At 49.4% G+C, this 27911-nt stretch overlaps 1 non-coding gene across 1 annotated transcript; it reads left to right on the forward strand.

The window, feature by feature from the left end:
• Positions 1 to 1263: 1263 nt before the first annotated feature.
• TRNAV-GAC (transfer RNA valine (anticodon GAC)) lies at positions 1264 to 1335 on the forward strand. The gene has a single exon. It is a non-coding gene; the product is annotated as a tRNA-Val (tRNA).
• The last annotated feature ends 26576 nt before the right edge of the window (positions 1336 to 27911 follow it).

The following is a 27911-nucleotide window of genomic DNA, read 5'->3' on the forward strand; positions in this document are numbered from 1 at the left end:
TGCATCTAGTGCCTCTCCCAAAATACCCCCCAAGTTTCAAAAGATTGGACGAGGGGGTCCAATTCTATGAGCCCCAAAAGAAGGTGCCCATATCCTTCATTATTTCCTATGGAAGGAAGGCATTTAAAAGGTGTGCGGTCCCTTTGAATGTGATGGCCAGAACTCCCTTTGGAGTTCAATGATGCTTGTCACAGCCTTGATCTTGGCTCCACCCCTAATGTCTCCTGGCTCCACCCCCAAAGTCCCCCAGATATTTCTTGAATTGGACTTGGCAACTCTATGTGTACTAATTTAAGATTAGGTAGCAGAGAGATAAATTTTATAAAGAACACGACAAACACAAATATACATATATATTTTTAACTTAAAACACGGTTAAAACAGAAGCACTCATTGGTCTTAAAGATGCTTTCTTTGTATTTCTCCCATGGGATCCAGGGAACTGGGCCAAGGAAGCTCTGGCTCTTTCCTTTGTTCTCCAAGGGACCGGGGTGGGGAGGAGCCTCAGCCAATAGTAGGAAGAGAGGCTTGGCTCAGTAGCTCTGCTGTGCAATTGAGAGAGCGTCACAAAGCAAGCTATTCCTGCCTCCCTTCCTTCCCGAGGGAGGAGCCTCAGCCAATGGAGAAAAGAGAGGTTTTGCTCTGTAGCTCCTGTGCGATTGAGCAGCCTTGCAAAGCAAGCTGTGATGCAGAAGGAAGCAAGAGAGAGGGAGAAGGAAGCAGATGACAGCCGGTTGCTCAGGGGCCTGATAGGAGCCCTCCGAGGGCCTGATTTGGCCCCCGGGCTGCATGTTTGGTACCCCTGGCCTAGAAGGACAGCCACCCCAATCAGACTTGCTTTTAATATCTGGAGTCGCATCTTGGGCTCCTGAGGTATGAAAGGCTGACAGTGCCTCTGAGCATATACAGAAGTGTCTCTTTTTTGCTGCTGCAGCGCCGATGTTCCCGAAGGTTTGAAGCCTTCTGGGTTTGAGGATGGGGGCAGACGTGGCTGTGGCTTGGTGGCAGCGGCTCTGCTTGGCAGGCAGAAGGTCCCAGGTTCGATCCCCGGCATCTCCAGTTCAAAAGGACCAGGCAGGAGGGATGGGAAAGACCTCCACTAGAGACCCTGAAGAGCCATGAAGTGGGGCTGTAGCTCAGTGGTGGAGCCTCTGTTTGACATGCAGAAGGTCCCAGGTTCAATCCCCGGCATCTCCAGTTGAAAGGAGCAGGCAGGAGGTGATGGGAAAGACCTCTGCCTGAGGCCCTGGAGAGCCATGAAGTGGGGCTGTAGCTCAGTGGTAGAGCCTCTGTTTGACATGCAGGAGGTCCCTGGTTCAATCCCCGGCATCTCCAGTTGAAAGGACCAGGCAGGAGGTGATGGGAAAGACCTCTGCCTGAGACCCTTCTTGGAGCCTGGGAGGGGCAACATTGTGAGGGCTTCTAGTGCCCTGGCCTCACTGGCAAACCTCCTGATGGTGCCTGGTTTTTTGGGCCATTGTGTGACCCAGAGTGCTGGACTGGATGGGCCATTGGTCTGATCCAACGTGGCTTCTCTTATGTTCTTCTGTCTGGGGCAGGGATGCTCTGTATTCTTCCTGATCAACGGCGAAATTTCTGGTAGAGCTGGAATTTGAACTCAGGTCTTTGCAGCCCTCACTGGAGGCTTATGACTCGATACACCCACACCAGCGCACACAGGCTAGAGGCAGCTTCCACAGCCAGGCAACTGATCATTTTTGCTTTTCCACCCCTTTTTCCCAACGAGAAGCCAGTTCTCCAAAGTACTGATCCTCCCCAGCTGTGCCCATGGCTTTTACTATACTGCCAGCTGCTGCCAAGGGGAAACAGGGTCCCTCATCACTGCACTAACCTGGTAAATAGCAAACCAGATGAGCTACTGTGATTGTTTTGTGTGTGTGTGTGGAGGGGGAGTAGGAACAGCAAGCCCCATAATAGCTCGCTCCAAAAGGCAAACTTAACAAGTCAGTAAACGCCTGCAAGATCAGCTTCCCAATTAAGGCTGCCACCTTTTTATCTCACTTTCCCTCCAAGGACCACAGGCTTGTAGATGTGGCTTTCCTCTCCTCCAGCTCTTCATCGCACACCAGCCCTGCAAGGTAGGGCCAGCTGAAAGGAAACGACTGTCCTAACAAGGTTGCCCACAAGGGGACTCATAAGAACATAAGAGAAGGCCTGTTGGATCAGGCCAATGGCCCATCCAGTCCAACACTCTGTGTCACAGAAGAACATAAGAGAAGCCCTGTTGGATCAGGCCAATGGCCCACCCAGTCCAACACTCTGTATCACATAAGAACATAAGAGAAGGCATGTTGGATCAGGCCAGTGGCCCATCCAGTCCAACACTCTGTGTCACATAAGAACATAAGAGAAGGCATGTTGGATCAGGCCAGTGGCCCATCCAGTCCAACACTCTGTGTCACAGAAGAACATAAGAGAAGGCATGTTGGATCAGGCCAGTGGCCCATCCAGTCCAACACTCTGTGTCACATAAGAACATAAGAGAAGGCATGTTGGATCAGGCCAGTGGCCCATCCAGTCCAACACTCTGTGTCACATAAGAACATAAGAGAAGCCCTGTTGGATCAGGCCAGTGGCCCATCCAGTCCAACACTCTGTGTCACAGAAGAACATAAGAGAAGGCATGTTGGATCAGGCCAGTGGCCCATCCAGTCCAACACTCTGTGTCACATAAGAACATAAGAGAAGGCATGTTGGATCAGGCCAATGGCCAATCCAGTCCAACACTCTGTGTCACATAAGAACATAAGAGAAGCCATGTTGGATCAGGGCAATGGCCCATCCAGTCCAATACTCTGTGTCACATAAGAACATAAGAGAAGCCATGTTGGATCAGGGCAATGGCCCATCCAGTCCAATACTCTGTGTCACATAAGAACATAAGAGAAGCCATGTTGGATCAGGCCAATGGCTCATCCAGTCCAACACTCTGTGTCACATAAGAACATAAGAGAAGCCATGTAGGATCAGGCCAATGGCCCATCCAGTCCAACACTCTGTGTCACATAAGAACATAAGAGAAGCCCTGTTGGATCAGGCCAGTGGCCCATCCAGTCCAACACTCTGTGTCACATAAGAACATAAGAGAAGCCCTGTTGGATCAGGCCAGTGGCCCATCCAGTCCAACACTCTGTGTCACATAAGAACATAAGAGAAGCCCTGTTGGATCAGGCCAATGGCCCATCCAGTCCAACACTCTGTGTCACACAGCAGCCAAAAAAACCCCAGGCACCATCAGGAGATCTACCAGTGGGGCCAGGACACTAGAAGCCCTCCCACTGTTGCCCCCCCCCCCAAGCACCAAGAATACAGAGCAGCCCTGCCCCAGACATAAGAACATAAGAGAAGCCCTGTTGGATCAGGCCAATGGCCCACCCAGTCCAACACTCTGTGTCACACAATGGCCAAAGAACCCAGGTGCCATCAGGAGGTCCATCAGCGGGGCCAGGACACTAGAAGCCCTCCCACTGTGCCTCCCCAAGCACCAAGAATACAGAGCATCAGTGCCCCAGACAGAAAGTTCCAACAATACGCTGTGGCTAATAGCCATTGCTGGGCCTCTGCTCCAGATGTTTATCCAATCCCCTCTTGAAGCACTCCCGGCAGAGTGGGGAGGGTGCGTAATATCGTGGCAGCCAGATGAGACCCAGCTCCTTAGCTGAGACACAAATTCACTCAATATTCAGAATCCAGGTGTTTTTAAAACACAGTGTCCCAAGTAAAGAAGTGAAGGGGCTTTCTACTGAATCAGACTCTCGGTCCATCAAAGTCAGTCTTGTCTACTCAGGCTGGCACCGGCTCTCCAGGGTCTCAGGCTGAGGTCTTTCCCATCACCTCCTGCTGCATCCTATCAGATAACCGGAGATGCCGGGAATTGAACCCGAAACCTTCTGTGTGCAAAGCAGAGGCTCTTCCACTGAGCCAAGACCCCCCCCCCCAAGTAACTCAGACTTTGGCCAAGACCTCCGCTCAGTTCCCTGCCCGTGAAACCGATCAAAGAGTGACTTCAGCATAGTCGTAAGACTATAGCAATGTTTTGAAATTTAAAAGTGACAGATAATTGCTCAGAAGATAATAGCTATGATTAATAATTGCCAGATTAGAGCAGTTGTCAATCTGTTTTCCCATTCCTTCTCGTGCATGTGCGCGCACACAAATGGAAATTCTCCACGCAGACCGTTTTCTGCCTTTTAAAAAAGGAGAAAAGGTCTAGTGACAGCTGTCATCCATGACAGAGACCCTACCCCACGACCAGTGTTCCTGCTGAGTTAGCGTGAGCTAGCTCACAGATTTTTAGCCTCCAGCTCACACATTTCTGTCTTAGCTCAGGAAAGATGATGAAGAAGAAGACTGCAGGTTTATACCCTATCCTTCTCTCTGAATCGGAGTCTCTGAGCAGCTTACAATCTCCTATATCTTCTCCCCCCACAACAGACACCCTGTGAGATGGGTGGGGCTGAGAGGGCTCTTACAGCAGCTGTCCTTTCAAGGACAACTCCTATGAGAGCTCTGGCTAACCCAAAGCCATTCCAGCAGGTGTAAGTGGAGGAGCGAGGAATCAAACCCGTTTCTCCCAGGTAAGAGACCACGCACTTAACTACTACACCAAACTGCCTCTCTTATATATATATCCTGCCCTCCACTCCGAATCTCAGAGACTCGGAGCGGCTCACAATCTCCTATATCTTCTCCCCCCATAACAGACACCCTGTGAGGTGGGGGGGGGGCTGAGAGTGCTCTCACAGCAGCTGCCCTTTCGAGGACAACTCTGCAAGGTCATTCCAGCAGGTGCGAGGAGTGGGGAATCAAACCCGGTTCTCTCAGATAAGAGTCTGCACACTTCACCACTACACCAAACTGGCTCTCAATTACCCCAGAGCACACGAATTGATGCAGTAGCTCACAGCTTTAATGCCAGCAGCTCACCAAGTAGAATTTTTGCTCACAACACCAGATGCTTGAGATAACCACTGGGGAAGATCTTTGTAACCTATCTGAAAGAGAGGCAGACTGCGTTTTCTCTCGAAAGCTTTCCCATCTCGAAAACCATCTCAGTCTGACAAGCACAACTGGACATGAATCTCACTTTTGCCGTAGAGAGGTTGGGCTCTTCTCTGAAACAATGTTCATGACCTGCTCGAGAACTTCCCTATCTGGCCAGCTGCTGCAGGAACAAGATTTCGGTCTGATCCAGGCCGTGCAAATAATTAGAAGTTAAATTCAGAGATGCCCCCTTCTCTGGCCCACGCTGCCCAAGTGGACAACCTTTCCCCACCTTCCAAAATTGGATCACCCCAAGATTCAGTGGGACGATGAGAAACAGAGGGGAAAAGGGCACCTACCTGTTGCCGGCGTCTCTCTTGGAGCGACTGTGGTCTCTCGTCGCTGGTTGGAGTGAGCAGCTACTGGCCACCTGGGACATCAGCAGCCGCTGGCAGGGAAGGGAGGAAAAGAAGCCACCTCCCTTCACCCCTCCCCCCCCAACCCAGCTTCCTAGGAGGCACCTGGTGGGAAGGGAGATCAGAGACGTGCAAACCGCAGTGGCTTAGCTTTCGGATTCTGGGGGCCCTTTCCCAACTTTGTGGAATCCCTTTGATGCCTGTAGTCGCAATGTCCCCGATCCTTGAATCTTTCAACTCCAGCTTGGGAAATTCCTGGAGATTTGGGGGCAGGGTCTGGGGAAAAGGAGGAGGAGAAGAAGAAGAATAGAGTTGAAAGGGACCTCCAGGGTCATCTAGTCCAACCCCTTGCACAATGCAGGAAACTCACAGATCCCTCTCCCTAAATTCACAGGATCTTCATCGCTGTCGGATGGCCATCTAGCCTCTGTTGAAAAACCTCTAAGGAAGGAGAGCCCACCACCTCCCGAGGAAGCCTGTTCCACTGAGGAACCGCTCTTATGGTCAGAAAGTTCTTCTTAATGTTGAGCCGGAAACTCTTTTGATTTAATTTCAACCCATTGGTTCTGCTCCTACCTTCTGGGGCCACAGAAAACAATTCCACACCATCCTCTAGAGGACAGCCCTTCAAGTACTGAAGGAGTTCCAAGGCAAGGGATGGACCGAGGTGGTTGGCCCTTGCCTGCCTCTGCGTAGCAACCCTGAACTTCCTCGGCAACCCTGAACTTCCCGCCCAAATACTAGGCAGGGCCAACCCTGCTTCGCTTCTGGAATCTAATGAAGAATCAGGGCTTTTTTTAAAAGCAGGAGTTCCTTTGCATATTGGGCTACACTCCCCTGATGTAGCCAATCCTCCAAGAGCTTACAGGGCTCTTAGTATAGGGCATTCTGTAAGCTCCAGGAGGATTGGCTACATCAGGGGTGTGTGGCCTAATATGCAAAGGAATTCCTGCTACAAAAAAAGTCCTGTGAAGAATAGCGAGGGTTTGTCGCCCAGTGGTAAAAAGGTCAAGGCAGTCCCCTGTGCAAGCATGAGTCGTTTCCAACTCTGGGTGACGTTGCATCATGAGGTTTTCACGGCAGACTTTTTACAGGGTGGTTTGCCATTGCCTTCCCCAGTCATCTACACTTTTCCCCCAGCAAGCTGGGGACTCATTTTACCAACCTCGGAAGGATGGAAGGCTGAGTCAACCTGGAGCCGGCTACCTGAACCCAGCTTCCACCGGGATCGAACTCAGGTCATGTGCAGAGTTTGGACTGAAGTACTGCAGCTCTGCACCATGGGGCTGCTGTGGTAGAGCCTCCATTTTGCATGCATAAGGTTCCAGGTTCAATCCCCAGCATCTCCAGTTGACCAGGTGATGTGATGGGAAAGACCCCTGCCTGAGACCCTGGAAAGTGGCTGCCAGTCTGAGTAGACAATCCTGACTCTGGTGCATTAAGGGTCTGATTCCATATGTGTGTATTAGATGTCTCTGGAACAAAGTTTGAATCCAGTGGCAAGACCAACACAATTTTATTCAAGGTCTAAGTTAAGTGCATGCTTGTGAAAGCTGCTACCCAGGTGTCCCTGGACTCGACCTTTGTTCTGCGGCTTCCAACCAACACAACTCTGCTCTGGTAAGACCTCACCTGGAGTATTGTGTTCAGTTTGGGGCACCACATCTTAAGAAGGATATATAGACAAGCTGGAACGAGTCCAGAGAAGGGCGACGAAGATGGTGAGGGGTCTGGAGACCAAGTCCTATGAGGAAAGGTTGAAGGAGCTGGGCACGTTTAGCCTGGAGAGGAGGTGGCTGAGAAGTGATAGGATCACCATCTTCAAGTCCTTGAAGGGCTGTCCTATAGAGGATGATGTGGAATTGTTTTCTGTGGGCCCAGAGAGTAGGACCAGAACCAATGGGTTGAAATGAATCAAAAGAGTTTCTGGCTCAACATTAGGAAGAACTTCCTGACCGTTAGAGCGATTCCTCAGTGGAACAGGCTTTCTCGGGAGGTGGTGGGCTCTCCTTCCTTGGAGGTTTTTAAACAGAGGCTCGATGGCCATCTGACAGCAATGAGGATCCTGTGAATTTAGGGTGAGGTCTTTGTGGATTTCCTGCATTGTGCAGAGGGTAGGACTAGATGACTCTGGAGGTCCCTTCCAACTCTATGATTCTAAGAAAGGTTGAAGGAGCTGGGAATGTTTAGCCTGGAGAGGAGGTGGCTGAGAGGTGATAGGATCACCATCTTCAAGTCCTTGAAGGGCTGTCCTATAGAGGATGGGGTGGAATTGTTTTCTGTGGCCCCTGAAGGTAGGGCCAGAACCAGTGGGTTGAAATTAAATCAAAAGAGTTTTCGGCTTAACATTAGGAAGAACCTCCTGACCGTTAGAGCGGTTCCTCAGTGGAACAGGCTTCCTCCTTGGGAGGTGGTGGGCTCTCCTTCCTTGGAGGTTTTAAAACAGAGGCTAGATGGCCATCTGACATGAGGACCCTGTGAATTTAGGGGAGGTATTTGTGAGTTTCCTGCATTGTGCAGGGGGTTGGACTAGATGACCCTGGAGGTCCCTTCCCACTCTATGATTCTATCATTGTAACTGCCCACCTCAATCTATTTCTATAGATGTCTCCCGTGCTCTGCTCGCATTCCACATGTAATGCCACTCATGTCCACAGGGGGCCGCTCTAAGCAAGAAAATAACACTGCCAGTTGGGCGCCTGGAGGGGGGGGGGGAGGAGAAAGAGGCAAACAGAGATCTTAGCCAAAAAAAAAAAAGATAGGTCCTTTATAGCCATTCTGACTTGTGACTGGGTCGGGTTAGATTCACCGCTGACGTTTGACCCCCTCCACCTAAAAACGGGAGGCAAACAGGATTCTGCATTTCTGAGAACTCCCAGTTTTCTCCAAAGGTGTATCGAAATCTGCAATACTTTCAACGTGTCTCCTGTTAAGCTCAAACTGGGCCAGGAATTGGTTATTCTTACCCTAACGTAGGGTTGCCAAGTCCAATTCAAGAAATATCTGGGGACTTTGGGGGTGGAGCCAAGAGATTTTGGGGTGGAGCCAGGAGCAAGGGTGTGACAAGCACGTTTGAACTCCCAAGTGTGCGGACTCTTATCTGGGAGAACCGGGTTTGATTCCCCACTCCTCCACTTGCACCTGCTGGCATGGCCTTGGGTCAGCCATAGCCCTGGCAGAGGTTGTCCTTGAAAGGGAAGCTGCTGTGAGAGCCCTCTCAGCCCCACCCACCTCACAGGGTGTCTGTTGTGGGGGAGGAAGGGAAAGGAGATTGTGAGCCGCTCTGAGACTCTTCGGAGTGGAGGGTGGGATATAAATCCAATATCTTCTTCTTCTTCTTTTTCAAAAGGAGTTCTGGCCATCGTATTTAAAGGGACAGCACATCTTTTAAATGCCTTGCCACACATTGGTGGCTCACAGAATTGGACTCCCTGGTCCAATCCTTTTGAAACTTAGAGGGTAATTTGGGGAGAGGCACTGGATGCTATATCGAAAATTTGGTGCCTCTACCTCAAAAAACAGCACCCCCCCCCAGAGCCCCAGATACCCACAGATCAATTCCCCATTATACCTTATGGGAATCAGTCACCATAGGGAATAATGGAGTACCCAGCAGACATCCCCCCCCCATCTTTCTGATGACCCTGAAGCAGGGGGAGGGTACCTCCAACCCGGGGGATCTCCTGCCCCCTCCTGGGGATTGACAACCCTGCTTGGGAGGGAGGGGTTTGGGGATAAGAGGGCCCACAGCTGGGGATCATGCCCTTCAGTCCACCTTCCAAAGCACCCATTTCCACTCCCCCACCAGAGGACAATTTCTGCAGTCTGCTACTAAGCAATTGCCATTGGCAGGGGTGTCAAATATGCAGTTCGGGGGCCGAATCAGACCCCTGGAGGGATCCTATTAGGCCCCTGAGCTACTGGCTGTCCTCTGCTTCCTTCTCCCTCTCTCCTGCTTCTTCTGCATCACAGCTTGCTTTGCCAGGCTTGCTCAATTGCACAGCAGAGCTACTGAGCCGAGCCTCTCTTCCTTCTATTGGCTGAGGCTCCTCCCCCCTCCTGGTCCCCTGGGGAAGGAAGGGAAGAGCGGAGCTTCCTTTGCCCAGTCCCAGGATCCGTAGGAGAGATACAAAGAAAGCACCTTTAAGACCAACGAGTGCTAACGTTTTAAGCATGTTTTAAGTTTTTAAAGTTTTTATATTTGTGTTTGTCTGCTACCTAATCTTAAATAGGTACACACTGGCCTGGTCTGACATGGCCCAGCCCAACAAAGTCTCATTTATGTCAGATCCGGCCCTCATAACAAATGAGCTCGATACCGCTGGCCTAGCTTGTCGGCCTTCTCTAAGCTGCCGAGCCTTGTGAGCAAAAATTCTACTTTGTGAGCTACTGGCATTAAAGTGGTGAGCCACTGCATAAATTGGTTTGCAATAGGGCCATTTTTCCTGAGCGGAGACAAAAATGCGTGAGCTGGAGGCTCAAAATTTGTGAGCTAGCTCACGCTAACTCAGCTTAGAGGGAACACTGGTGGTAGGGTTGCCAATCCCCAGGTGGGAGCAGGGGATCCCCCGGCTTGGAGGCCCTCCCCCCGCTTCTGGGTCATCAGAAAGCGGGGGAGGGAGGGAAATGTCTGCTGAGCACCCCATTATTCCCTATGGAGACCTATTCCCATAGGAAATAATGGATAATTGATCTGTGGGTATCTGGGGCTCTGGAGGCGGGGGCTGTTTTATGAGGTAGTTGTATTATATTGTAGTGATACAGCACCACAAAATGGTTTTAAATTGTAATTATGTTTTATTGGTTTTCATTGGTTTTAACTTGTGAATATGAATGTCGTCAGTTGCCCTGAGTCTGCTTTCGGAGAGAGCGGGATAGAAATTTAAAGCAATAAATAAATGAGGTAGAGGCAGCAAATTTTCAGCATAGCATCCAGTGCCTCTCCCCAAAATAACCCCCAGGTTTCAAAAAGATTGGACCAGGGGGTCCAATTCTAGGAGCCCCTATCCTTCATTATTTCCTATGGAAGGAAGGCATTTAAAAATTTGTGCGGTCCCTTTAAAGGCGATGGCCAGAACTCCCTTTGGAGTTCAATCCCGCTTGTCACAACACCTTGCTCCTGGCTCCACCCCCAATGTCTCCTGGCTCCACCCCCAAAGTCCCCAGATATTTCTTGAATTGGACTTGGCAACCCTAGGGGGTGGGGGGGGGGTGAGAAAGCCCCATACTGGGGAACAGTGTTCTACTTTAGAAACAATAGATGGGCTGAGACGGTCTCACTCAGCCATGCCCCACAGCCGCCTCGGCGTGATGTGGCATCTGATCAAATCCAGATGGAATCTTAGTTCCTTCGACCTGATGTCATAGCGTGTGTGTGTGAGCGTGCACATATTTTGGAGGTGCATGGCCCCTGACTCCGGCTTCCTCGGCCCAGCTGCGATAAGGATGCCGAGGGGGCTAAAATTAACCCCAGAAGAATCTCTCAGGCCAGCCCCTGGAACAGATCCGAGTTATTCCAGACGCCAGAAGAAAGGCCCGTGCAGGCAGAGGGAAAGCGGGAGCAGCGAAGTTTTCAGGGGAGGGCAGAAAAGGAACCGCACGGCTAAAGAAGGAAAAAGAGGGCGAGAGACCAGAAAGGGGGAAGTGTGGAGTTCATAGACAGGGCTCTTTAAAACAGTCAGAGGTTTGGAAACACACCAGGCCAGGGCTTCCAGGTCGGTCTTAGGGATGCCAGCTTCCAGGTGAGAGCTGGGGATCCCCCAGAATTATAGCTCACCTCCTGACTACAGAGATCAGTCCCCCTGGAGAAACGGGGTGCTTTGGGAGTTGGATTCTGTGGCAGCCCGCCCCACTGAGGTCTCTTTTCTCCCCAGGCTCCAGCCCCAAACCTCAAGGAGTCTCCCAACCTGGATCCGGCAACTCTATCCCCCCCAGACTCCACTGGCGGCCACAGCAATTTGGCAACCCTACTGACTTGGGCTAGAGAAGAGGCTGTTCAGATGCCACTGGTGGGGGGGGTCAAGCACAGGGTGGGGGGGGGGGAGGGAGGGAGGGAGGGAGAGAGAGAGAGAGAGGGAGAGAAAGAAAGAGAGGGAGGGAGAGAAAAAGAAAGAAAGAAAGAAAGAAAGAAAGAAAGAAAGAAAGAAAGAAAGAAAGAAAGAAAGAAAGAAAGAAAGAAAGGGACAGAGAGAAAGAGAGAGAGAAAAAAGAGAAAGGAATAAAGACAGAGAAAAAAGACAGAGAGAAAGGAGAGAGAGAAAAAGAAAGAGAGAGAGAGAGAGAAAGAAAGAAAGAAAGAAAGAAAGAAAGAAAGAAAGAAAGAAAGAAAGAAAGAAAGAAAGAAAGAAAGAAAGAAAGAAAAAGAAAGGGAGGGAGGGAGGAGGAGGAGAAGAAAAAGAAGAAGATATTGGATTTATATTCCGCCCTCCACTCAGAGTCTCAGAGCGGCTCACAATCTCCTTTCCCTCCCTCCCTTCCTCTCCCACAACAGACACCCTGTGAGGTGGGTGGGGCTGAGAGGGCTCTCACAGCAGCTGCCCTTTCAAAGCAACCTCTGCCAGAACTCTGGCTGACCCACGGCCATGCTAGCAGGTGCAAGTGGAGGAGTGGGGAATCAAACCCTGTGAAGTGGGTGGGGCTGAGAGAGCTCTCCCAGGAACTGCCCTTTCAAAGACAAGAGCTGTGGCTGACCCAAGGCCATTCCAGCAGCTGCAAGTGGAGGAGTGGGGACTCAAACCCGGTTCTCCCAGATAAGAGTCCCCGCTCTTAACCACTACACGTGCACATGGGTGCAGGGAAAACGCCACATGTGCTCAAAGGCACACCTACATTGCATTCAGGCTGCTATGTAGGTAGAATTGAGAACCAACATGATATAGCGATTAAGACTCTTGGACTGCCATCTGGGAAACCTAGGTTCGAATGCCGATTCTGCCATGGAAGATCGGTGGGTGACCTTGGGCCAGTCACCCTCTCTCTACCCAGCCTTCCTCACAAGGTTGTTGTTGGGGATAAAATGGAGGAGAGGAGAAGGAGGCAAGCCAGTTCGGACCCCCCACTGGGGAGGAAAGCGAGATATAAATAAAGAACGTCACCATCATGGTGGTGTGCAGAAAACAAGGATATAAGATCAACCCACAAAAAAAAAAAGATGATGAAAGAACAAGGATTGAGTCCAGTGGCACCTTAATGACGAACGAAGTTTAATTCTGGGTATAAGCTTTTGTGTGCATGCACACTTTTGATACACGTGTTATTTGTATGAACTATTTGCTACTCAATGTGAAAAACAGATTTTTTTTCAGACATTCAGGGAGCCAGTTTGGTGTAGTGGTGAAGTGCACGGACTCTTATCTGGGAGAACCGGGTTTGATTCCCCACTCCTCCACTTGCAACTGCTGGAATGGCCTTGGGTCAGCCACCGCTCTCGCAGAGCTGTCCTTGAAAGGGCAGCTTCTATTAGAGCTCCCTCAGCCCCACCCACCTCACGGGGTGTCTGTCGTGGGGGAGGAAGGTTAAGGAGATTGTGAGCCGCTCTGAGACTGATTCAGAGAGAAGGGCGGGGGATAAATCTGTGGTCTTTTTATTTTATTTTTTCGTTTGCACAAAACTGTACCTTGGTAAAAATGGTTGTTCCGCTCTTGGAAGGCCATGCTTCTTGTTACTCTTCAGAGTCACCCCACACAGCGAAATGCACACCCAAAACTATTTTAAGCTCTTGAAAATGCAACTCGCTATTGAGACTGTGTGCTCTGAACTGTCTGTCATGGGGCAACATCAGAAGGACTGGTGGAAGGACTAGAATTAGGGTTGCCAAGTCCAATTTAAGAAATATCTGGGGACTTTGGGAGTGGAGCCAGGAGACTTTGGAGGTGGAGCCAGGAGACATTAGGGGTGGAGCCAAGATCAAGGCTGTGACAAACATAATTGAACTCCAAAGAGAGTTCTGGCCATCACATTTAAAGGGACAGCACACGTTTTCAATGCCTTCCTTCCATAGGAAATAATGGATAGGGGCACTTTCTTTTGGGGCTCATAGAATTGGACCCCCTGGTCCAATCGTTTTGAAACTTGGGGGATATTTTGGGGAGAGGCGCTAGATGCTATACTGAAAATTTGGTGCCTCTACCTCAAAAAACAGCCCCCTCAGAGTCCCAGATACCCGCCGATCAATTTTCCATTATTTTCTATGGGAATAAATCTCCATAGGGAATAATAAGAGTTCCCAGCAGACATTTCCCTCCCTTCCCCCCGCTTTCTGACGACCTGAAGCGGGGGGAGGGCCTCCAAACCGGGGGATCCCTTGCCCCACCTGGGGATTGGCAACCCTAACTAGAATGCAGGATCACTGGCACAAGCTGCTGGCATCCTTAGTAAAGCAAGCTATCGTGCGCTCTCTTAAGCGACACTTCATCAGACGAAGGGACTCAGGTATTGTGAGCTGAAATACAAGCCGTCTGGCAAACTAACTGGCCGCATGGACACACCCAATCAATTAAGTTGGATATACATGCCCTTCTGTGATTCACCTAGATTTGCAGAAACACCATTTGGCAGAGAATTTTATTGCCTTTTACGGCTATCCAGACCCAATGGCCTAGCCGCACTGCTTTATGCGACCACGTGAGACCAGTGAGTTTGCCAGACGGCTTGTCTTTCAGCTCACAATGCCTGATTCCCTCGTCTGATGAAGTGTTGCTTAAGTGAGCGCACGAAAGCTTACGTTCTGAATAAAACTTGGTTGGTCTTAAAGGTGAAACTTGATTCCGGCTTTGTTCTACTGCTTCAGACCAACACGGCTGCCTGCTTGGATTGATCCTTAGTAAAGATTTGTGATGGTATGTATTAAAGGCAGGGAGGGGTGTCAAAGCTAAGAGAATTTGTGCGCCTTCCCTAAAGCAAGCAAGCCAGAGACTCTGGGACAGAGGAAGGATTGGAACCAAGGACTTCTTTGCTCTCTGCTCAGATTTATAACGATGCTCAGCTTGTTCTGTATACCTCAAACGTCTCCCATCCTTCCCCTGTTCTCCTCCTCCTTGACTATCCCCCCTTTCTCCTTTGCTGACATCTCCACCCCGCCCCCACAGACTCTCTATTAGTCATCTCGTAGTTAACCGACTCTTTTGGCAATTCGAAATGTCCGTCTCTCTTCTTTGCTGGCTCGCGCCTCCGGTATCGGAACTGGCTGGTGCCGTTGCCACGGTGATCAGGCTGAAAAGCGGCCTTGTTTCCAAGTCATGGGTGAAGAGGAAGATGAGTATCTTCATGGATGAGTCCCATCCATTTCTCCCCAATATACAATGTGTGCGTGGAGGGGGGGGAGTCTTTCCAGCTGATGTTTCTCCATAGCCAGAGGTAGTCAACCTCTGAACCCCACTGCTAGAAGGCAGCATCAAGGGAAGGCCTCAGCCCCTATGCCCTCTTGCTGGACCTCGAGACGAACTGGGTGGCCACTGTGTGAGGCAGGATGCTGGACTAGATGGACCCTCACTGGTCTGATCCAGCAGGGCTCTTCTGATGTTCTTATGAAGGCTTTGGTCTCTGTGCTCTGTTGTCGTCTCTCCAGAGGAACTAGTTGGTCCCTGGGTGATAGGATGCTGGACTAGATGGACCCTCACTGGTCTGAGCCAGCCAGGCTCTCCTGTTTGGTGTAGTGGTTAAGTGTGCGGACTCTTATCTGGGAGAACTGGGTCTGATTCCCCACTCCTCCACTTGCAGCTGCTGGCATGGCCTTGGGTCAGCCAGAGCTCTTGCAGGAGTTGTCCTTGAACGGCAGCTTCCGTGAAAGCTCTCTCAGCCCCACCTACCTCACAGGGTGCTTGTTTTGGGGGAGAAAGATAAAGGAGATTGTGAGCTGCTCTGAGACTCTGAGTGGAGGGCAGAATATAAATCCAATGTCGTTTTCTTCTTCTTATGAAGGCCTCTGCGCCCTGTTGCTGGCTGTTCAGAGGGCCTGATTGGCCACTGTGTGAGACAGGATGCTGGACTAGTTGAACCCTCCATGGTCTGATCCAGCGGGGCTCTTCTGAGGTTCTTCTCAGGAGAAGGCCTCGGCCTCTCTGCCCTGTTATTGGCCCTCCAGAGGAATTGGCTGGCCACTGTGTGAGGCAGGAGGCTGGACTAGATGGACCCTCACTGGTCTGACCCAGCAGGGCTCCTCTGATGTTCTTATCAGGGGAAGGCCTTGGTCTCTATGCCCTGTTGTCTGTCCTCCAGAGGAACTGGTTTGATGCTGTGTGAGAGAGGATGCTGGACTGGACGGACCATTGGTCTGATACAGCAAGGCTCATCTTATATCTGCATCTTTTAATATGCCTCTTCAAATTCCTGCAGCTCTCTGTCAGTGGCTACAAGCCCGAGTGAGTAAAGGGAACTTCTACATTCAGAGACAGTTGATCTCTGAATCCCCGAGCCAGAAGGCAACAGGCTTCAACTCTGAATCTCCAGAAATCTCCTAACCTGGAGTTGGCAACCCTAAGCTTCACAGTAAATTATAATCCCTTCCTGTCCATAACCGAGGTGAGGGGGCAGGATTTCTTGCAGATCACCAGCCTGCTCACCCAACTGACCCCCCCCACACACACACACACAGCAGAGGATTGGATTCCTGCCATCCTTAGCACCAGTATAAAAAAATTAGAGAGAAGGCACTCAAGATTGCAACCAGTAAACAACCCCAAAAGGTTATAGTGACACAATTACTACAAATATAATGCACTAAAAATACCAATTTTATAGGTAAAACCAATAATAACACTTGTGCATCTCAAAAGGGAACACTCTCAATACAATACTGAGTCCATTCACATCATAATATAGTTCCAATAGCAGAGTTCCAATGTACAGGAGGCCAGCTTTATATCCTGCTTCGAAGTTTCTTCCAGCAAAGGTGCACTCTACATTTCTTTCTCCAGTGGAGCTGCAAGGTAAATATTCTCCCAAGTAATTCATGAAATATTTTCAAAGACACACATGAAACATTTCAGTCATGCAACCAGATGTTAATAATATATCGACACATCTCACCTTTCCACAAAAATCTGTCTTGTTACATTACTTACACACTCCAGTAATTCTAAGAACTTCCAATTGGAAGGCGACTTCAAGCTCTTCCTTCAATAATTAACTGAAAACATAACACACACCATTAACACAAAAAGAATAACACAAATACCACCCTGCAAGTTACATTCCCCCAACCAATATACTGTTGCCAAGTAAGTCCTAAGAATTCTATTCTTAGAATTATTGGAGTGCGTAAGTAATGTAACAAGACAGAGATTTTTGTGGAAAGGTGAGATGTGTCGATATATTGTTAACAAGTTTGTAATATCTGGTTGCATGACTGAAATGTTTCATGTGTGTCTTTGAAAATATTTCATGAATTATTCGGGAGAATATTTACCTTGCAGCTCCACTGGAGAAAGAACTGTAGAGTGCACCTTTGCTTGAAGAAACTTCAAAGCATGTCCACTTGTGGAACAAACACTGGCTAATTAATAGGAAGCAGAGAGTGAGTATAAATGGGCAGTCTTCGCAGTGGAGGACGGTAAGCAGTGGAGTGCCGCAGGGCTCAGTACTGGGTCCCAGGCTCTTTAACTTGTTCATAAATGATTTGGAGTTGGGAGTAAGCAGTGAAGTGGCCAAGTTTGCAGATGGCATTAAATTGTTCAGGGTGGTGACAACCAGAGAGGATTGTGAGGCACTCCAAAGGGATCTGTTGAGGCTGGGTGTGTGGGCGTCAACGTGACAGATGAGGTTCAGTGTGGCCAAGTGCAAAGTAATGCACATTGGGGCCAAGAATCCCAACTACAAATACAAGTTAATGGGGTGTGAACTGGCAGAGACTGACCAAGAGAGAGATCTTGGGGTCGTGGCAGATAACTCATGGAAAATGTCAAGACAGTGTGCGATTGCAATAAAAAAGGCCAACGCCATGCTGGGAATTATTAGGAAGGGAAAACAAATCAACGAGTATCATAATGCCCCTGTATAAATCGATGGTGCGGTCTCATATGGAATACTTTGTGCAATTCTGGTCACCGCACCTCAAAAAGAATGTTATAGCATTGGAAAAAGTCCAGAAAAGGGCAACTAGAATGATTAAAAATTTGGAACACTTTCCCTATGAAGAAAGGTTAAAACGCTTGGGGCTCTTTAGCTTGGAAAAACGTCGACTGCGGGGTGACATGAGAGAGGTTTACAAGATTATGCATGGGATGGAGAAAGTAGAGAAAGAAGTACTTTTCTTCCTTTCTCACAATAAAAGAACTCGTGGGCATTCAATGAAATTGTAAAACAGATAAAAGGAAGTGCTTCTTCAACAAAGGGTGATCAACATGCGGAATTCAATGCCACAGGACGTGGTGGCGGCTACAAGCATAGCCAGCTTCAAGAGGGGATTGGACAAAAATATGGAGTAGAGGTCCATCAGTGGCTATTAGCCACAGTATATATATGTGTGTGTGTGCGTGCATATATATATACACACACATATATTGGCCACTGTGTGACACAGAGTGTTGGACTGGATGGGCCACTGGCCTGATCCAACAGGGCTTCTCTTATGTTCTTATGTGACACAGATTGTTGGACTGGATGAGCCATTGGCCTGATCCAACATGGCTTCTCTTATGTGACACAGAGTGTTGGACTGGATGGGCCATTGGCCTGATCCAACATGGCTTCTCTTATGTGACACAGAGTGTTGGACTGGATGGGCCATTGACCTGATCCAACATGGCTTCTCTTATGTTCTTCTGTGGCACAGAGTGTTGGACTGGATGGGCCATTGACCTGATCCAACATGGCTTCTCTTATGTTCTTCTGTGGCACAGAGTGTTGGACTGGAGGGGCCATTGGCCTGATCCAACATGGCTTCTCTTATGTTCTTCTGTGGCACAGAGTGTTGGACTGGATGAGCCATTGGCCTGATCCAACATGGCTTCTCTTATGTGACACACAGCGTTGGACTGGATGGGCCATTGGCCTGATCCAACATGGCTTCTCTTATGTTCTTCTGTGGCACAGAGTGTTGGACTGGAGGGGCCATTGGCCTGATCCAACATGGCTTCTCTTATGTTCTTATGATATGGCCTCCTGTACATTGGAACTCTGCTACTGGAACTATATTATGATGTGAATGGACTCAGTATTGTATTGAGAGTGTTCCATTCTGAGAGTACAAGTGTTACTATTGGTTCTACCTATAAAATTGGTATTTTTAGTGCATTATATTCAAGCCGAGAGAGAGAGAGAGATTTGTAGTAATTGTGTCACTATAACCTTTTTGGGTTGTTTACTGGTTGCATCCTTAGCACCAGGGCTGTTTGCTGGAAGAAAGAAAACGGGACCTGCCTTTCTAATTCTGATCCTGGACGATATGAATGGTTCAGGGGGTGAGCCTCTGCTTGGCATGCAGAAGGACCCAGGTTCAATCCCCGGCATCTCCAGTTAAAAGGGAACAGGCAGCAGCTGATGTGAAAGAACTCTCTCTGCCCGAGTCCCTGTAGAGCGGCTGCCAGGCCACAGATCACACGCAGGTAGGGTTGCCAATCCCCAGGTGGGGGCAGGGGATCCCCCGGTTTGGAGGCCCTCCCCACCCCTTCAGGGTCATCCGAAAGTGAAGTGGGAGGAGGGAAATATCTGCTGGGCACTCCCTATGGAGTCTGATTTCCATTGGATATAATGGAGAATTGATCCGTGGGTATCTGGGACTCAGGGGGCTGTTTTTTTGAGGTAGAGGCACCAAATTTTCAGCATGGCATCCGGTGCCTCTCCTCAAAAAATCCACCAAGTCTCAAAAAGATTGGACCAGGGGGTCCAATTCTATGAGCTCCCCAAAAAGGTGCCCCGTCCATTATTTCCAATGGAGGGAAGGCATTTAAAAGGTGTGCGGTTCCTTTAAATGCGATGGCCAGAGGTCCCATTGGAGTTCAATTGTGCTTGTCACACCAATGTCTCCTGGCTCCATTCCCAAAGTCCCCAGATATTTCTTGGATTGGACTTGGCAACCCTACATGCAGAGTTCATTGCCTTCACTGAGGGGCAACGAGCGCTTGCCCATCCGACTTGCCCAGCTTCCAAAGACCTTCGAGGGCCAGCAATTCTGATTCAAGTATCCTCTCTCCGTGCACCCTTCCTGCCTTCGTTCCACCACCCACATCCGCGTGCCAAGAGGAGCCCAGCTGGGAAATAGGAGAAATCCACAGCTCTCCCCCACGAGGCGGGCTAAAAATATCTCACAGGTGCTGAGAATCAAGGCCCCCCCCCACCCCCCAACACACACACACACACACACACACATTTTGGTCTGCTGCCGCATGCTGCCTTCCCTTCCACAAAGCTTGTCAGGTCCAGGTTTGGAAATCCCTGGAGATTTGGGGATGGAGCCAGTGGAGTAGAAGGTCATCCAGCCCAACCTCCGAAGCTGCCGTTTCTTCCAGGGGAACTGGACTCTGTTGTCTGGAGATCTGCTGTAATTCTAGATAGAACTCCGGGCCCTGCAAAAGCAGGCAGCGGCAAACCACCTCTGTATGCTTTCTACCTTGACTTGGATGGCCCAGACTAGCCTGATCTCAACAGCTTTTGGAAGCAAAGCAGGGTCGGCCTTGGTTAGTGCTTAGACGGGAGACCACCAAAGAAGCCTACGCAGAGGCAGGCGAGGGCAAACCACCTCTAAATTGTTGCAGTTCTGTACCTGTCTTGCATGTCTTTGCAATGATCTAAGTTCCAGTCATTAAAGCGTTTAAAAGGTCAAGGTAGTCCCCTGTGCAAGCACCAGTCATTTCCGACTCTGGGGTGACGTTGCTTTCACAACGTTTTCACGGCAGACTTTTTTACAGGGTGGTTTGCCATTGCCTTCCCCAGTCATCTACACTTCCCACCCAGCAAGCTGCGGACTCATTTGACCGACCTCGGAAGGACGGAAGGCTGAGTCAACCTGCCTGAGCCGGCTACCTGAACCAGCTTCCACTGGGATCGAATTCAGGTCATGAGCAGAGGGCTCCGACTGCAGTACTGCAGCTTTACCACTCTGCGCCACGGGGCTTTTAAAGGTAAAGGTAGTCCCCTGTAAAAGCACCAGTCATTTCCGACTCTGGGGTGACGTTGCTTTCATAACGTTTTCCCCGGCAGACTTTTTACAGGGTGGTTTGCCCTTGCCTTCCCCAGTCCTCTACGCTTTCCCCCCAGCAAGCTGGGGACTCATTTTATCGACCTCGGAAGGATGGAAGGCTGAGTCAACCTGGAGCCCAGCTACCTGAACCCAGCTTCCGCTGGGATCGAACTCAGGTCGTGAGTAGGGAGCTCAGACTGCAGTACTGCAGCTTTACCACTCTGCACCACGGGGCTCTTTACCCGTTCTCCATTGTCTGTCTGACCTAGGAAGAGAAACGTGGCTGTCCGTCAATGAAGAAAAAGCGCCCCCCCCCCCGCAAAAGACTGTTTGTTTGTATATTCTATTGGCCAGTTAAACAGGTGACTTCTTTTGTCCAGGTAGAGAGAGGTCAAGGAGGAGAACAAATCTCCATTAGCAACGAGACTATCTTAGCGGTAAGATGCAGCTGATGGTGTTTATTTTCTTCCCAGTTCCCCATTCCTATAGAAATAAACTTATGTTTTGTTTTATACTAAAGAGCTCTCAATCTCATTTTGATCCAACGATCCATTGAACCGTTTGGGATGTAAACATTGATTTTCCAAACAAAATATACCTCTAACAGAAACATCTCTTGTCTCGAAACCCTTCTGTGATCCCCACAAGTCATCTGAGACTGGAGAGCATTTTCCACCACCAATATTTTCTTACGAAGTGTAAACCCAACCCGGCAGAGCATAACCTGGCCGTGGGGAGTCACAGAATCATAGAGTTGGAAGGGACCCCCCCCCCCCAGGGCCATCTAATCCAACCCCAAAGCAGGCTTGCATCTAGTCCAACCCCAAAGTAGATTTGCATTAAGAAGTAGGTTTGGCACTGTGCTTTGAACTTGGGCAAGCAAACCAAAATGTCGATGCACAAATTTATAAGAGCTGGAAGCGAATCCTGCACTGGCGCTCAAGGAAGACCAAGGAAATGTCTGGGCCTTCTGTGGGGCTGGGGGAAGTCACAGCAAAGGTATTTCTCTAATGAGCTAAAACAGGGGGGGGAGGGGAACCTTTTTTCCTGCCAAGGGCCATATGGATATTTATAACATCATTCGCGGGCCATAAAAAATTATCAACTTAAAAAAGTGCTCCGCCGAGGGAGAATGATTCAGGCCAGCAAAATTAATGCAAATGATTGTTTTTCTATTTGAAGTCATGTGGGGAGAGCCTAATCTGACACACACACACACATCTAGGCAAATGCATAGTTCCAGGGCTTTTTTGTAGAAAAAGCCCAGCAGGAACTCAGTAGCATATTAGACCACACCATCCGGGATAATCAAGTGCAAACTGAACTGTGACAGTAACTTTTCCAGGCCCTGCAGCAATTCTGGCCGGCCAGCCAGGCCCCGGGGAGGCTGCCCCACAGTACATCTGGGCCCTGTGATCCCTGCCTGGCCCTGGGGAGGCTGCTGCACAGCGTGGCTGGACCCCACGATTCTCTCTGGCCAGCCAGGCCACAGGGAGGCTGTCACATGGCTCAGTTCGGCCCAGCAATCCCCAAGGGCCACACCAAGTGACCTCAAGGGCCGTATATGGCCCTCGGGACGGAGGTTCCCCACCCCCGAGCTAAAAGGAAACAAACCGTTGACTGGTGAGTCGTCCCCCCCTCTTCCTCATGGCTTGCCACTGTAGACCTAATCCGTCCTCAAGTCAACCGGTGTTTATGTTTCAAGGGCCACGGCTGGTTCAGGAATTTGAGACTCAGCACGGTGGGGGGAGGGTAATGTGGGGCTCACCAGTCCGTGCACCGGCCCCTCCCTCACGAGCTGAAATCTTCAGACTGTGGGAGCAGCTGCTCCGCCAGAAAAACTGTGTCAAGTTGTAAAACAAGAAATAAAAGGGGAAGGGGGGGGGAGGCGGTGTTCTGTCTCCCATCTGGAAAGCGTTAGGAAGAGGCCCCGTGCACATGCCATGTGGGGGGAAAAATTAAAAGGAACCACAACCTCAGCACAGAGAGTCTCCAAAGACTTTCTCCTCGCTTCCCCGGCACTCAGGTTTCTGTTTGCAGTGACCTGGTGAGGTATTCAGATGGTACAAATTAGGCATGGACTCCATCAAGGAAACCCCAGCACACACCTCCCGACACCGGCCTCCGTTTCTAGCACTTCCCCAAACTGTAGGCATAGAGAAATGCATTAACGGAAAAAGCGCAAGTGGAGGATGCCTATTTGTCTCTGTATGAGTTCCAGTTCTTGCCTCGACTCCATGGTATTAACCTCTGGCAGGGGAAGGTCATTCCGCCACTTTTCTATATTGAGCAAACACAAAAAAAGGTGGGGGGACACAGCATAAGTCATCAGGGGGGAAACCAACAACCTCTGTTAAGACCACTGTACAGATTCACACAATAAAACCTTCCACAATCAGTTTATGCAGAATCATAGAATCATAGAGTTGAAAGGGTCCTCCAGGGTCATCGAGTCCAACCCCCTGCACAATGCAGAAAACTCACAAATTTTGTTGTTGTTCAGTCGCACAGTCGAGTCCGACTCTTTGCGACTCCACGGACAAAGTCACGCCAGGCCCTCCTGTCTTCCACCATCTTCCGAAGTCTGCTCAAATTCGTTTTAGTTACATCAGTAACGTTGTCCAGCCATCTCATCTTTTGCCATCCCCGTCTTCTTTTGCCTTCTGTCTTTCATCCCCCTAAATTCCCAGGATCCACGCTGCTGTCAGATGGCCATCTAGTTTCTGTTGAAAAACCTCCAAGGAAGGAAAGCCCACCATCTCCCAAGGAAGCCTGTTCACTGAGGAACCGCTCTAACGGAACAGGCTAACGGTACAATCACTTTTTTTTTAAGTTTGTATCAAATATTTTGTAGTCCAAAACCAATATCTTTATCCAAATTATATTGGCTTCTAAGTGGGCTCGAATCTCAACAGCATTTCAAAGAGACAAAGGTTCATGACATGGGGTCAACAGGTTTTCGATCTCACCTTATGTCATAAACCTTTCTCACCTTATGTCGATTTCACCTTATGTCATAAACCTTTCTCTAAAGATCCAATTGAAACATGGAAACACGTCATCTTTTGGCCTTTGGAACTTTGCTTGAACAATGGTCTACTGCTTAAGGAAGTCTGGAAGTACAGATATTGATTGAAGAGATTTTTGCAGGAGTGAAACCAACGTATTTGTGGATTTCAGATAATTTGCTGTTTGGGGCTTTTGTATAAATGTGCATATTGTTTTGTTTCATTAGGGTTTGTAGAATCTTTCGGGCTCAAGTGCCATGTTCTACTGGAGAAAGTTTTTCTTCCAGAACACGACACTTGAGCCCGAAAGAGTCTACAAACCCTAATGATGATGCCAGCTGTGAAAACCTGAAATCTTTGTTTTTTCACTTTGGATATATGAGAATATTGTGTGTTGCATATTGGGTTTTGGACCACAAACGGTTGGATATGACTTAAATAAAAGGAGATACATAAACAGATTGCGGTGAAGGTTTCATTGTGTGGATCTGTATAGTGGTCGTAACAGCAGTTCTGTTATTATCCTGTCGGTTTTTCTGTATTGGGCTGTGGCTGGAGCGATCTGTGGCTTCCCGATCTGGAGATTCAACAGAGGCCCTGCAAGGAGGGGGCCCAGTGTGCTTCTGCATGATGGACGCTCTCCTAATTTGGAAGTGAGACCTAGAAACATGGATTGGGGCAGAGAACAGCAGAGAACTCAAGATTTGGGCTCCTCAGTTCCAGTCAACTGATTTGGGCAGCTAGGAACCGATGGAATAATAGAAGAAGAAGAAGAAGAAGAAGAAGAAGAAGAAGAAGAAGAAGAAGAAGAAGAAGAAGAAGAAGAAGAAGAAGAAGAAGAAGAAGAAGAAGAAGAAGAAGAAGAAGAAGAAGAAGAAGAAGAAGAAGAAGAAGAAGAAGAAGAAGAAGAAGAAGACGACAACGACAACGACGACGACTGCAGATTTATACCCCGCCCTTCTCTCTGAATCAGAGACTCAGGGTGGCTTACAATCTCCTTTATCTTCTCCCCCCACCACAGACATCCTGTGAGTTAGGTGGGGCTGAAAGGACTCTCACAGCAGCTGCCCTTTCAAGGACAACCTCTGCCAGAGCTATGGCTGACCCGAGGCCATTCCAGCAGCTGCAGGTGGAGGAGTGGGAATCAAACCTGGTTCTTTCAGATAAGAGCCCGCACACTTAACCACGACCCCAAACAGAAGAAGACGACTGCAGATTTATACCCTGCCCTTCTCTCTGAATCAGAGTCTCAGAGCGGCTTACAATCGCCTATATCTTCTTCCCCCCTCTTCCGTTATGGCCCCCGTATGGTGGAATCAGCTGCCGGAAGAGGTGAGGGCCCTGCGGGACTTGGCACAGTTCCGCAGGGCCTGTAAGACGACCCTCTTCCGGCTAGCCTATACCTAGCCTATATTTAGCTAGGATGACAACTTGAGGTAACTGGCCAGCCATCTGTTTACAGGAAACTGAATTACTCTGTTTTTAATGTTTTAACTGTTTAAATATTTAACTGTTTATACTTGAAATTGTTTAAATTTTATTGTTGGAAGCCGCCCTTCCCATTCGTGGGAAGGGCGGGATATAAATCCCAAATAAATAAATAAATAAAAATAACAGACACCCTGTGAAGTAGGTGGGGCTGAGAGAGCTCTCCCAGAAGGTGCCCTTTCAAGGACAACCCAAGGCCATTCCTGGAGGTTTGGCGAAGGAGGCTGGAGAGGGGAGGGTTTTTAAGGGAGACCAGCAGGAACGCTGCCACCCTCCAAACCACTTTTCTCCAGAGGAACAGATCTCTGTAGCTAGGAAGTTACTTGTAATTCCGGGGGGTATATGAACATATGAAGCTGCCTTATACTGAATCAGATCTTTGGTCCAGCAAAGTCAGTATTGTCTTCTCAGACTGGCAGCGGCTCTCCAGGGTCTCAAGCTGAGGTTTTTTCACACCTATTTGCCTGGACCCTTTTTTGGAGATGCCGGGGATTGAACCTGGGACCTTCCGCTTACCAAGCAGATGCTCTACCACTGAGCCACGTCCCTCCCTCCAAATCTCCAGACCTGGAGGCTTAAGGTCAAGAGGTTGAGCTTTGCCTTTGGTAAATAGCTTTGGCAGGTTTGAGGGCTGTTTCACAGACCAGAGATAATAGCAGTGGACCTATGTGTCTGGAAACAGAGCTTTCCAGCAACTTTCCGAAGGAGTAGCCTTCAAAGAGGATCCATTGGGAGGGGGTTGCAAACGCAGAAGACAGAAACAGGATACAGGGTGACCTTGACAGGCTGGAAACTTGGGCTAAAATCAATGAAATGAATTTGAATAGGGATAAATGTAAAGTTCTGCATTTAGGTAGGGAAAATCCAATGCATGGTTATAGGATAGGGGAGACTTGTCTTAGCAGTAGTATGTGTGAAAAGGATCTCGGGGTCTTAGTGGACCATCCGCTGAACATGAGTCAACAGTGTGATGCGGTGGCTAAAAAGGCAAATGCAATTTTGGGCTGTATCAACAGAAGTATAGTGTCCAGATCACGTGAAGTGATGGTGTCGCTTTACTCTGCTCTGGGAAGACGTCACCTGGAGTATTGTGTTCAGTTTTGGGCACCACAATTTAAGAAGGGATATAGACAAGCTGGAACGAGTCCAGAGGAGGGCGACGAAGATGGTGAGGGGTCTGGAGACCAAGTCCTATGAGGAAAGGTTGAAGGAGCTGGGGATGTTTAGCCTGGAGAGGAGGCGGCTGAGAGGTGATAGGATCACCATCTTCAAGTACTTGAAGGGCTGTCATCTAGAGGATGGTATGGAATTATTTTCTGTGGCCCCGGAAGGTAGACCAGAACCAGTGGGTTGAAATTAAATCAAAAGAATTTCTGGCTCGACATTAGGAAGAACTTCCTGACTGTTAGAGCGGTTCCTCAGTGGAACAGGCTTCCTCCTTGGGAAGTGGTGCGCTCTCCTTCCTTGGAGGTTTTAAACAGAGGTTAGATGGTCATCTGACAGCAATGAAGATCCTGGGAATTTAGGGGGAGGTGTTTGTGAGCTTCCTGCATTGTGCAGGGGGTTGGACTAGAGGACCCTGGAGGCCCCTTCCAACTCTGTGATTCCATGATTCTAAGCCAAATCTCCTACAGTTTCTTTTCGGTGGTGGTGGTGGGTGGGGAGCAGGGGGCCAGGATTCCACTGTGGCTCTTTGCCTTGAGGCAGGGGTCTCGTAGACCTTCCCCCTCTTTGGCAGGAAGGAGAACCATGCTGCATCTTTACACAAGCCGTTTATAAGAACTGAGCTGAGCCAGGATGGCTTGCAGGGAGGGGAGAGGAGGAAGGGGTAGGCAGAGGCCTCCCCAGCCCGGCTTTCCTGTACTGGGGATGGAGGTGGGGGGGATGGGAGAAGTGCCGTGCGTTCCTGGGGATGGAATTTGGAAAGTGCAACCACTTTCCTGGCTGCACGAAGGAGCATCTGGTTTTCATAAGGAGCTCTGGGCCGGGCAGGGAGGTGGAAGCTCAGAGGAAAGAGGCCCCGTGGCGACACACTTCAGAGAGAGAGAGACAGAGACACAGAAAGAGAGACAGAGACAGAGAGAGAGACAGAGAGGCACACAGACTAGAACAGGACCGAGCCATGTTGGGTCGGTTGGGCTGGCTGGGCATGTGGTGTATCTATTTATGATTAGGCAGCAGAGATATAAACTTTATAAAGCCACAGATAAAGATTTAAAAAAAAAATCTTGAAAAAACTTTAAAAATTATCACTCAGTCTTAAAGGTGCTTTCTTTGTATTTCTCCCATCATGGGATCCAGGGAACTGGGCAAAGGAAGCTCTGGCTCTTTCCTTCCTTCCCCAGGGGACCAGGAGGGGAAGGAGCCCCAGCCAATAGAAGGAAGAGAGGCTTAGCTCAGTAGCTCTGCTGTGCAATTGAGAGAGCCTGGCAAAGCAAGCTCTCCCCCCAAGGGAGGAGCCTCAGCCAATGGAAAAACAGAGGTTTTGCTCTGTAGCTCCTGTGAGATTGAGCAAGGCTCGCAAGCAAGCTGTGATGCAGAAGGAAGCAAGAGAGAGAGAGAGAAGGAAGCAGATGACAGCCAGTTGCTTGGGGGCCTGATAGGAGCCCTCCGAGGCCTGATTTGGCCCCTGGGCTGCATGTTTGACACCCCTGGACTAGAATCTATCTCCCCCCGGCCTGCGCTGCCCACTAGGGAAAGGAAAAAATGAAATTGCTGAATCCGGTATTGGGAGGGGGGCATAAAAAGGGAGAGTTGTGCTTCAGGGAATCATTCAGTTATCACAGTCACGGACAGTGCTGTCAAGTCACAGCCAACCCACGGAGACCCAGTACAGTTTTCGAGGCAAGAGTCGTTCAGAGGTGATTGGCCTTGCCTGCC

The sequence above is a fragment of the Heteronotia binoei genome, chromosome 17, assembly GCF_032191835.1.
Source record: "Heteronotia binoei isolate CCM8104 ecotype False Entrance Well chromosome 17, APGP_CSIRO_Hbin_v1, whole genome shotgun sequence".
In the NCBI taxonomy this organism is placed as follows: Eukaryota; Metazoa; Chordata; class Lepidosauria; order Squamata; family Gekkonidae; genus Heteronotia; species Heteronotia binoei.